Genomic DNA, 13,027 nt, shown 5'->3' with positions numbered 1-13,027 from the left:
ATACAAAATTGTCATGCTCCGAAATCCATTTCATTAAACCGAAGATCCTTCTGTAAAGTCATTTTGCAGTGCAGATGAGAACACCATATTAGATAAATAGTAATCATTTCCCTAGCAATTCAAGCGCTCTTACCTGGGCTTAGGCAGACTCCAGACACACCAAGTTCTTATCGTGGTCTCTCTGCTCTGTGTGTTCAGATCCCGCTTTGCATGAGCTCTCAGCACAAGTCAAATGATGCACAGGATTTGAATGAGATTTGAATGTTCCACTGGGCCGAGGAGGCAGGCTGGCAGTTCTTTAAAGTGACACTTAGAGACAGCCCTAATTGGCATGTAGGGCAGGTGTGTCAGGGTGGGCCATGTGAGGGCCTGGGGGTGGAAGAGAGAAAGTAGGGCAACATGAGAAAATATTTCAAACCATTAAACAATTTCCTAGTAGAAATCTTTGACAATTGGCCACTGGTGCTTGAATGTCTTCAGGCTCTGCCGATGGCTTAAACTTAACACAAAGTTATTTGTAAGGGATCAAACGTATTCTCTCCTGGATCTGCTCTATAGGTCATTCACAGGGCTAAAGCTGAACTCCATTCATTCAAATATTCCTCAGCAATCACAAAGACTATAAATCCATTTTGTGTGCACCAAATGCCTTTGCAGAACCAGATATTAATTTGTAAAAATTAGTAGTGACATCACAACCTGTATAAAGAGCAGAGCTGTGGGAGGGATGTGGCAGGCCCCAACCACTACAGGCTGCCTGCAAAAAAACTAAATGAGGGGAGAGGTGCCCCATCGAAATGTCAAACGACATCAAAGTGTATGTAATATTTATTGCATGCATCTAACAATAACCATTTGAGTCTCTGGTGCCATTTTAAAATGGCACTAGGACAGCGGCTTCCATCACTAGGCTCAGGAGCTAAAATCATTTCCTGGGCTTAAGCTCTTGCTACACAGCACTCCATATTACCAGAACACTGTAAACACAATGGGGGGAAATGGTGGGGTTCATTTACTAAAACTGGAGAGTGCAAAATCTGGTGCAGCTCTGCATAGAAACCAATGAGCTTCAAGGCTTTCTTTTGTCAAAGCCTAATAGAACAAGCTAAAGTTAAAAGCAGATTGGCGATCATGCACCGCTGCACCAGATTTTGCACTTTCCAGTTTTAGTAAATCAACTCGAATAATGAGTTGTGCCAGCTGTATGCCTGCACCACTCCTCGAAACCTGAGAAAATGGAGCAGATCGTCTAAAATTACTAAAAGAAAAAAAAAAATCTCCTTTGTTAATTGGGAGCGATCTGTTCTACATTGAATACAGAAAATTAGTGCTGCGCTATGGTCAAATGAACAACTCAAAATGCTGCTGTGCAAAAAATCCAAATGATTTTTAGAAAGTGACAGTGCAAATAAAACAGCGCAAAAAGGTTGTGAATAATGATGAGGGTAATAAATAAATTATTAAAATCTTAAAGTGTGCGGTGCAACATGTGCAATATTTTGTGCAAATCTCAATCGTATGAATAATACCATAAATATATAAAAAACTAATTAGCAATATTAAAAAAATATATAGTGAAAGTTCCGCATAAAATTTCACATAAAGTCACAAAAAAAGTGCTTCAGCAAGTAGCCAGTGAAAAAGTCCACAAAAGTGCTTAAGTGCTGAGGAATCTGTGCAAAACCATGCCAGCAATGTGATGTGATGTTGTGAAGATCCACTCCCATAGGATGTTCCACTTACCAGACGGATCACAGATCTGTAATAATGCCCTGGAGGAGGGTGAAACGCAATTTCCGGTCCTACGCTTGCCGTGACGTCAATTCCGGTAGCGGTGGAACGCACGCCGGGACTAAGCACAGCCCCGAGCGCACCGCAATCCGAATGACCTGCACAATCGGCTTATGATGATCAAAGGACAAGGACGTCACAGGAAGTGACGAAACGTGTTAGAATGGAACGCATATCGTCATTACGTCACGAAAGGTGGAACGCAAGCCGGAAACACCGCTCGCCACTCTGCAGGGAGGACGCACAGCCCGCACCGCTGACCACCAGTGATTCGCTTGTAATTTTATTGCATCCTAAACCCATATTGTGGGTAATTAACGGAATTATTAAAATACTACACTATCTGGAACTTCTTTCTCCTTCCCCAATATCCAACTGGCCGCACATCCCAGAGTTTAAGGAGCCGGTACCAGTCCTTAGGATCCTAAAGGGGAACCCATCTCAGCCCAGAGGGCAACTAAGCACGAGTGGTCCTAATGCCATAAGGCACATAGGACCCATAAGATCCGGTAAGTGATTTACTCTACCCACACACACTGTGAAAGGAATCGATGGACAATGCACCTTTGAATCCTTTGGAAAACTCAGTCACTGAGGACTTTGTTGATAAAATTTTTGAGCACTACAGTCACTTTTTTTGGACTTTATTCATGATCTTATTTATTGAACATATATATTGATATATTATTTTAAGTCACTGATGCATATTGCGGCACGTATTTATTTATTAGATCATTGAATGTTTTTGCTATTTTTATAAGTTTGTTCACAAATCCCCTTTTATTCACTATATTATCATTACCACATATATAATAATTACATTTATTTTTTATTGACAGGATTATATATCATTTTACTGCCAGTTTTTAGGTTTGTCACATATCACCTGTTGTAGTAAATATCATTGGTATCTAATTAGGGTTTAACCAGCAAGCGCTGTAGCTGGCCTTTCTATTAACCACTTAAGCCCCGGAAGATTTTACCCCCTTCCTGACCAGGGCCTATTTTGCGATTTTAGCGGACAATTGGGCGGTCCTGCGACGCTGTATCTTAACGAAATCGACGTCCTTTTTTTCCCACAAACAGAGCTTTCTTTTGGTGGTATTTGATCACCTGTGTGATTTTTTGATCATGCGCTGTAAACAAAAAAAAGAGCGTCAATTTTGCCAAAATAACAATATTTTTCAAATTTTTTTATATGAAATTCCCCAAAAAAATGTAAAAATACATTTTTTTTTAACATTTTCGGCCAATTTGTTTTATGCTACATATGTTTGGTAAAAAAAAAAATCGTAAAAAGCGTATTTTGATTGGTTTGCGCAAACGTTATCGTGTTTACTAACAAAGGGAAAGATTTTTGTCATTTTTGTTGTTTTTTTTTTTTTTAACGAGTAATGGCGGCGATCTGCGATTTTTTTTTGCGGTACTGCGACATTGCGGCGGACAGATCGGACCCTTGACTGACATTTTTGACACTTTTGGGGTTACCAGTGACATTACTGCAGTAATCAGTGCTATACATATGCACTGTTACTGTAAAAATGACACTGGCAGTGAAGGGGTTAACTGTATTGGAGAGGGAAGGGTTAAGTGTGTCCTAGGGGCGTGATTCTAACTGTGATTGGATGTGGCTACTAGTGTAAGAACAGAGATCAACGGTCCTACATAGTAGAACCGTCTTATCTTCATTCTTACACCGGGAAGAATGACAGGCGGCTTGTTTACATCAGCCGCCTGCCTTTCTTCCGGTGTCACGGACGATCGCGAGTGCTCAGCGGACATCGGGTCCGCCAGGCACACGCGCGGGGGGTCCGTGACCGTGCGCGAGCACGCCTCCGACGGCGCGCGCTCCCTAGAAGCCTCACAGGCTAGTGACGTAGACCTACGTCGCTCTGCCTGTGAAGGGCTGACCGCCGCAGTAAATAGTCGTGCGGCGGTCGGCAGTCGGCAAGCGGTTAAGACCAATACCCTTTAATTTACCTTAAATATTGTGCCTCGACCCTTCTCAGGGCTCTCACTATTGCTAAGCGACTAGGCAAATTGAAACAAAAATCAATTTAACAAATAATGGTAACATCGACAGTATGTTTCGTTTATCGTAACTTTTCAAAAGTGTTCAACAAAACAAATATTTCAAAGCAACCGACACACTGTATTATTAACAGTATATTAAATACAGTATAGAGCATGTTTTCTATGACAGGCCAGCCCATGCTGAGAGGAAAAAAAAAGAAGAAAAGGAGAGAACAAAGAAGAGCGAGTGTTCCTACTCTATTGCAGCGTAGGCTGGAATATGGGGCATCTATCAATTTCTTTTACATTTTTTTTTATATAAAAAATATCAAAACTGTAAAAAAAAAATTTACTGTTGCCCTGCCAAACCAACCTCATCATATCTTAATGTTATGCTAACAGTTTAAACAAATTGTTTTTTTTTTCTCCTTTGTCCATTGCAGTGTGGAAATGAAAGGGGATTAAATCTGTCCTGTAAAGCCTGAAGGGACCCTTACACTTCCAACATGTCCAATCACTGGGCATGATCATAATACAACTATTATACTCTTAAGGCCAGACTGCAAAATATGATCTTAATATGTAGTCCACTGGACAGGATAATCCAGTTTATTGCAGTTAAGCCTCCTGTATCTATTTGTTCTTTAGCTTGCAGACTTGTATCCCAGGGATATGTCATCTGACTAGACTAGATGGGAAGCATATGAGCCATCTGATTAACCACTTAAGCCCCGGAAGATTTTACCCCCTTCCTGACCAGGGGTTTTTTTGCGATTTTTTTTTACTGCGTGAATTTAACGGACAATTGCGCAGTCGTGCGACGCTGTACCTAAACGAATTTCACGTCCTTTTTTCCCCACAAACAGAGCTTTCTTTTGGTGGTATTTGATCACCTGTGCGATTTTTTGATCATGCGCTATAAACAAAAAAAAAGTGTAAATTTTACAAAAATAACAATATTTTTCATTTTTTTTATGAAATTCCCCCCAAAAAAAATGTAAAAATCTAAATTTTTTAACATTTTCGGCCAATTTGTTTTATGCTACATATGTTTGGTAAAAAAAAAAAAAAAATTGCAAAAAGCGTATTTTGATTGGTTTGCGCAAAAGTTATCGCGTTTACTAACAAAGGGAAAGATTTTTGTCATTTTTGGTGGGTTTTTTTTTTAACGAGTAATGGCGGCGATCTGCAATTTTTTTTGCGGGACTGCGACATTGCGGCGGACAGATCGGACCCTTGACTGACATTTTTGACACTTTTGGGGGTACCAGTGACATTACTGCAGTAATCAGTGCTATACATATGCACTGTTACTGTAAAAATGACACTGGCAGTGAAGGGGTTAACTGTATTGGAGAGGGAGGGGTTAAGTGTGTCCTAGGGGCGTGATTCTAACTGTGATGGGACATGTCTCCTATTGTAAAAACAGAGATCAACGGTTCTACATAGTAGAACCGTCTGATCTCCATTTTTACACAGGAGAATGACAGGCGGCTTGTTTACATAAGCCGTCCGCCTTTCTCCCGCTCTACCGACGATCGTAGTGTGACCGGCGGACAATGGGGTCCGCCGGTCACACGCGCGGACTCCTCCGTGAACGAGCCGGGGCGGGCGCGCGCTCGCCCGCTATTGGCTCAAAAGCCGGTCACAGGCTAGCGATGTAGATCTACGTCACTCTGCCTGGCCGGGGCTGACTGCCGCAGTAAATATACATACTGTGCGCAGTCGGCAAGCGGTTAATACAAAGCCTTTAAAAAAGTTTGGATGTTAATCTAAGATAAAAGGGGCCCCCAGATAGATTCTAGACCACCATCCTGTGGTTTTTAGGTATGTTTTTTGTATTCACTATAAAAACTGGGCTAATAAATAAATGACTTTCTCTGCATCCAATTTGCATGACAAGAGAGTGTGCCCGTCTCTCGAAGGAGGCAGTTCACACACCTCCGGGGTGGCCACGGTCTGCATTCGGAAAGTCTTGTGCGTCTTTGGCTCAGAATCAGGTGCGAATTCAGGCAGAATTTCAGACCAGATTTCGCACCTGAATTGGTGAACAGGGGCGCACCAGCCCCCCTGCTGTGAGCCATAGCCGCAGCCAGTGTGAACCCGGGCCTGAGTGTATTGTTTTCTTGGGGAACCCCTGCTAAAGCCAATTCAATGGCAAGGATTTCTCTTACATTGATGGCCAGCGGATACCATGCCACCCTTACAGATGGCTAAAGAAATTATTGGTGTCATGCAGCTGGCTCTTCCAAGGGGCGTTGGCCCCAGAACTATGCAGTCGCCATCAGATGGGAGGTCAATCAGCCAAAGCTTAAGGAACTTCTAGCAACTTCTGGAGGAATTCTAGCTGGGAATGGCTGCTGTAGACTAATCATCATTATCTATAGATGGAATAATCATGTAACATTTGACATATGCGTGCGGACTTGAAGGTAGGTATGCTTATAAAGGTTATAAGTGATGTAATGTACCTATAGGCAAGAGTGGCAGATTTTAAAAAAATGCCTTATCAGACCACCGAGAGCAGTCTCATTTATTGGTTGTGTTGTTACCAGACTACAGCCCCACTAAAGCATCACAATGCAAATTCTCTTGCCAGATTTCCATCTGTTGAAACCCTTCCCCCTCTCTGGAGGTAGTCGGTGTCATGACACAGACCACTGCAACCAGATGCTAGTAACCCTTCAATTGAGGTCGATTTGGTATTAGAGAAGACAGCCTCAAAATCCATGCTTCACATGAATCATAAGGCACATGTCCGCATTACCAAATCATGGTATTTTTTATCTTGAAAAATTGCCTATTTTATTTCATGAACTAAAAAAAAAATGGTGCTTCTAGGCAGGCTAAATGAGGTGGCCTCTGGCTACCAGGAGCATTGTGGGTATTTCAAGTCATTGGAGGCTGCAGAGAGACTATTGTTTTCAATAGACAAGTCATGTCTGATAGAATTCAAAGTGAGATAAGAGATTCAGAACCAGAAAGCATAGTAGAGCTTGTATATGTAATGAGAAAATACAGCTCGCCATCGTCATAGATAATAACAAGATCTTTTTCACCCCTACAATCCCTGGAGCCCTCCAAATCTCCCTGCATGATATACAAATCTTCTATTATTTCCTCTCAACCACCAGAGGCCGGCCCTCTTCCTTGTATACCTGACAGGTGTCCTGTTATTGGCGGACAATCCCTGAATTTTCATATGTACTAACAGCAGTAGATGTGTACATTGTTATTTTGGCTATTACTTAAAGGTTGACAGCAGTTACAGTTAATGCATGGACCTAATTCTTTTATTATACATGTTTGATATTAGGCTAGGCTAAGTTTAGACTTCCATCTACAGTACCACTTCTCTTGTCGTGTATGCTGGGTGTAATTCTTATCATCTATTCTTTTTCCGTAGGTGCACAGCAAAAGACCTGTCTTCCGGACTTTCATCCCTGAACGTGCAGGGCCCATTGTGGAGGTACCACTAAGTGCAGCCCGGCTCAGATTGGTTATGAGTAAGCGATCTGTAGAATCGTGAAACGCGTCAACCTGTCCCATGTCTGTGTGATGCACCTATGTATTCAAGTTTATGGGAATAAAACACTTCCAGTTTATTTACTCCTGAGTGCGGTCAAACTTTCTCTTTGAGCACTTCACAATTGGATGGCGGATCCGACCGGCACCGGAGTGCTTTGCCTCACCTGAGCGGCTTTTTTCTGTTGTTACAATCGGCTCAGATGCAGCCTGTCCCTCCATGGCGCACTGAAACGCTGTTAGGGAAGCCCTGCTGGAACAGCACAATGTGCAAGGGGCCCTACACGTCTCTTGTCCTGTATGCTGGGTGAAATTCTCAGTATCTGTTCTTATTGACTATGCGTAGAGCCCTTTATATATATATATATATATATATATATATATATTTTTTTTTTTACACTGCTGTTGACCTAAAAACAGTTTTTAAACAAAGCCAGTTTACTGCCCTTCAGACTTTAGGTGGGCCAGTGGGAGTGGAGAATGTCCTGATGTCCAGTGGGAGTAAACAATGCCCTATCTTTGGTGTCAGTTGGAGGAATAGTGCCCCGTCATTGGTGTTAGTGGGAGGAATGGTGCCCTATTGTTGGTGTCAGTGGGAGGAAAAGTGCCCCATTGTTGACGTCAGTGGAAGGAAGAGTGTCCCATTGTTGGTGTCATTGGAAGGAATTCTGTCCCATTGTTGGTGTCAGTAGGAGGAATAGTGGCCCATCGGTGTCAATGGAAGAAATTGTGCCCCATCACTGGTGTCAGTGGGAGGAATGGTGCCCGTTTGTTGGTGTCAGTGGAAGGAAGAGTGTCCCATTGTTGGTGTCATTGGAAGGAATTCTGTCCCATTGTTGGTGTCAGTAGGAGGAATAGTGGCCCATCGGTGTAAATGGAAGGAATTGTGCCCTTTTGATGGTGTCAGCAACAGCAATTATGCCCCATTGTTGGTGCAGTGGATGGAACAGTGCCCCAAGGGCTGGATAAAGGCAAGCAAAGAGCTATATCTGGCGACGACTGACCATAAACATAAAACCTGTGCCAGGCTCTCTGTTTTGTGTCAGAAGTACTTCTGAAGAAAGGAACTCAAAATCATCTCAAAAGAGATGGTTGGAAGAGAGTAGGATTTATAGTAACCCACAACCGCTGATTGGCAGACTATTCCTGAAAGTCGCATGACCTGCCACAGCTGTTGTCTTTGGGTACCAGATGATGGTAGCTATTGCACAGGTTTTAGAAGCACTTTAGGTTTAAGGGCATCAGGGAAGGGGGATAAAATAGGATGGATTTGGATTAGGCTTTACAGTAGGTCCACTTTAAGCAGCTCACTCCCACATGTACTCATGAAAAAAAGAAAACATTTAATGACTATGACCCAATAATCACAAGCAATAAAAGAGACATCACCCATCGCTTGTAGTGATCGGGTAAAATAAAGGCTACTAAGCAACTCCAATGCTTGTCAGGGCACATATTTTCTTAGCAAGACAGAAAACCTCTGAATGAGCTAGATCCAATTAGTTCCTATTCTTATGGGCTGTCTCCAGCAGACTGATTGAGAATGTGCACTACTCCGTGAAATATGGCTGGCCAGTGGTGCACAAGTGTGGTTTAGAGATTCCCCCATAGGGCAGACTGTACTCTGAAAGCAACTATAGAGAAAGAGGGACTGTCATGCTGCAAGTGCTCTGGCATTGTCAAGCTACAGATGGCTGGCACCCCCTTCCCCCTTATACACATGCAGAACAATTACTAAGATACGTGTTGGAGCAGTGCATTATACTGTCACTTCCAGTTAAAGGCTGTCATTCACGTCGGAGCAGAGACTTTCCTGTTACACTAGAATTGCAGAAACCGCCGTGTCACCATTATTAGAGTTGGCCTGCCGTGATGGGTAAAGGCACTGGAGCAGTGAGTCTGTCATAATGCTTACATTGACCTGTGTTGTTTTCCGGCTTTTGAAGCACATATCAAATGCAATTCAGCAGATTGTCAATTACTTTAATGGTGTGGTAATGAAGACAGTTCTGAAGCTGCATTTGACCTGCTTTGTGTTGCATTTTGTTGGACCCAGCAGGTCCTACTGGGATGCCTTTGCTTTAAAGGTTCAAACACATACATAAACCCTTTGTCACATTGTCTGACAGGCCAGCATGCAGTCTAAACTAATTGTCATCAGGCATTAAAAGGGGATTTTGTAAAAATATACAGTAAACCCCCCTCCATTGCGGGGGTTACGCTCCGGACCCAGCCGCGAAAAGTGAAAATCCGCGAAATAGAAAAACCCTATTAAAATGCATTGTAGGCATGTTCTTTTACTGTCACTGTACGTGTAAAAGCATTTTAAGGTCTTTAAACACACTTTTAAAACAATAGAAACGCATTTAAACACATAAAAGATACTGAGAGACATAGCAAGAGCTATGGAAAACACAAAAATATTTAATTTTTAATGATTTATATAGTAAAATAACATTACAAAAAAAAACGCAATATACCGGGACCGCAAAAACTGAACAGCGATGGAGCGGGGGTTTACTGTATATATATTTACAGCAAAATCCATTAGATTGTCCCTTCAAAACTTGCCTGGGGAAAAGAGCAGCACTTTCTAAGCTTGTCATTGGAGGCATTTTTTTCAGCATATCTTCCATCGGTGTTTGTTAACGCAAAGCTAATTTAGGAAATCTAAAGTCACAGGACCCCCCCCCCCCCCCCCCCCCAGCTCTTACATAAAAATTGTACGAAGTATAAAAGTTTACCCTGCTGATCTCTAACTTTATAAATGCTAGTTGCCTGGCCATCATGCTGATCCAATCATTCAGTATTCTGAGTTACTGACCCAGATCCGCTATTCAAATATGGAGCCCTGATTCCATGCTGCCATTTCTGATCTGCATGCTTGTTTCAGCTTAGTACTGAAGCCAAGGAGGTCAACATTGGCAGCCTCCATCATTTTCATTTCCAGGTTCCCTTTAACACAAATATAAAAGTAGCATGAATGGGGTTTTGAGCAATAGATCATCCTTTAGTTAAAAAAAAAAAAAAAAAAAAAATCTGGAGGAAAGTGGCCAGAAACTAAGCCACCAATTTAAAACCTAGGTTCAGCTACTGGGCTTCTGGTTTCAACTGGCCACCCTGACAGATGCAAAACACAACCAACACTCAGGGTGATGGAGGCATGGTTTGGCCTCCGAAACGCGTTCCTGATTGGCTCCAGCATCTTTTGACAGCTCGAGTCCCCCATGGTGACTCGTTTAGACCTCTGTATGGAGTCCCGCAACAGCTCTCTCATCCTAGCGGCTCCAGCCTGGATTGGACTTCCTACTGGTGGCCCCTTATGAAACTAGTTATATGCCCCTTACCATTGATGTTTGTGAGTGTATTTTTAACTGTATATTCACTTTTTTATTGAACAAACTTGCTACACTATAGGTGCCACTCCTTCCCCTCTATTACCCTGTCAGACTCACCACTGTTGACAGGCAGCTCTTCCCAAATGACTCAACCCTTTTGACAGCCTTTTCTGACCAACCTCACTGGTCAACTCAATCTTACTCAGACGCTGCCCTTCCAAGCTCTGGCTTACCCTCATTGACTCACCCCCCGCCCCAGCCAACTCAAGTCTGCCATCATCCCTAGCCAACTCACTTTCACTGGCACACTGCCCTCCTTGGCCGAATAACCCCTGCAGATATACTTCCTTTTCTGCCTAACCAACTCCCATGGATATGTCGCCCTCTTCCACTGACACGCCACCATCCCCCATTTGACTCTTTCTGTGAGGTAGAGGTAGCAAGGAGGATGTGGGCATTGTTTAACCCAGACGAGAGAGGACATACTGTGAGTGCAATGCATCCTCATGTACTAACAGTATGTTGATGCAAAGAGCAGCACTGATATCATAGAGCCAGTGCTATTCACTGCTTTATCATGGGCCACTCACCACTAAAGAGGAACCTTTGCATCACGTGGCTAGCCCATTATGACATCTGAAGGAGGTCTAAAGGAGGAAGGCGGAGTAGGGCCTTAAGGTTTTATTTTTTTTTTTTAGTTTTGACTGAAGCTTACTTTCAACAGTCATGTGATTCTGTTCACTGTCTGCATATTTTTAATGTGGACACACTCTATACTGATATTGATGTATATACATTTATATGGAATTATATGAGAAATTCCATTAATTATTAATAAAAATCCATTGATGAATAGCTGGGTAAGATGCTGACATCCAGTGTAAAGCTATACATCTGAGCCACTAAAAGGAATTCTCTCATTAATATTGTAAAGAACCATTGTCCCTCATTTTCCGGCACAGTGCTGGAGGCACCTAAAGTAGGTTGGTGGGTGCACCCTTCAGTCTACAGCTAGCCCTAGGGCCCGATCACACTTCTGTGCTTGAAAATGCAGCTGTGTTTTAAGATGTTGTGTTTAGAAGTAAGTTTTCTGTGTCGCAGCAAGTATTGGGGATGTGGAACATTTATGTATGCCCTTTTGAGCTATAGAAAAGGACACTTGGTCTCTGTGTGGAAGCAGTGGTTTCTCTGCAGAGGTCTGATATGCCCCCTGCTGGGCCAGAACTAGCGCTCTCCACACAGCAAGAAATGCTGATTGCGGAGCTATAGCTTTGACTCGGCAAGGCGTGGGGCAGAACTACTTCCATGCAGACAGCAAATGACTTTCTCTGCAGCTGCTGGCAGGGGACAGGTTTTTCTACTGAAACTGTGGCTGCTTTCTAAAGAAAACAAACTGTAAGACTTAGTGCCCCTTTTGTTTTGATGCACCTGGAATGTATTAAGCTTATTTAGCCACTTGCCAACCACCAACAGTACATATACTGCGGCAAGTTGGCTCTGCATGAAACGACGTACCTGTACGTTGTTACGTGCAATAGCCAGTGGGGGCGTGTGCGCTGATTGGCCAGAGGGGGAGCCAATCAGAGGGTCTGGCGGGCACGATGCCCACCGGCCACCCAAGGTTGCTCCCCAGAGAGACAAACGGAGGTCTGCCAATGTAAACAAGGCAGACTGCAGTTCTGTCAGAGATGAACACAGGGATCCTGTGTTCCTGCTATTTAGGAACATGGATCTCTGTGTTCATCTAGTCAGTCCATCCCCCACACAGTTAGAAAGCATCCCATTGGGGAACACTTAACCCTTTCCCTGCCAGTGTCATTATTACAGTAACGGTGCATATTTTTAGCACTGATTACTGTATTAATGTCACTGGTACCCACAAAAGTGTTAAAAATGTCAGTTAGGTGTCCAATCTGTCCACCGCAGTCATGCTAAAAATCACTGATCGCCGCCATAACTAGTAACAAAAGAAAAAATAAAATATTATAAATCGATCCCCTAGTTTGTAGACGCAATAACTTTTGTGCAAACCAATCAATATACACTTATTGGGATTTTTTTTACCAAACATATGTAGCAGAATACATATTGACCTAAAATGATGCAGAAGCAGAAAGTACGAGTGGGCAATTGTCATTTAAAGTACCGCAGTGCCTTAGCACCCGGCTTGCTGAGGGGGCCACTCGTAAGAAGAAGGGGCAGGGGACCACCAAAGAGAATGTAGGCGACTGCTCTGTGCAATATTGTTACACAGAGCAAGTAAGTAGAACATCTTTTTATTTTTAGGGGGAAAAATAGCCTTTAGAATCACTTTAAGTAAGTGGATATACATATGCTAGAAAAAAACAAAAAACCTTTAA

At 42.8% G+C, this 13,027-nt stretch overlaps 1 protein-coding gene across 1 annotated transcript in view; it reads right to left on the bottom strand.

Annotated features, from left to right (window-relative positions):
- GNG13 (G protein subunit gamma 13) overlaps positions 1 to 13,027 on the bottom strand; it is a 40,636-nt gene that overhangs the window by 9,919 nt on the left and 17,690 nt on the right. The window contains exon 2 of the mRNA XM_082261254.1: positions 134 to 369. The gene's annotated coding sequence lies outside the window, so the exon portion shown is untranslated. The remainder of the gene's footprint in view (positions 1 to 133; positions 370 to 13,027) is intronic.

The sequence above is a fragment of the Pelophylax lessonae genome (assembly GCF_965119305.1).
Source record: "Pelophylax lessonae genome assembly, chromosome: 6".
In the NCBI taxonomy this organism is placed as follows: domain Eukaryota; kingdom Metazoa; phylum Chordata; class Amphibia; order Anura; family Ranidae; genus Pelophylax; species Pelophylax lessonae.
This window is presented reverse-complemented; position numbering and strand designations above follow the sequence as displayed.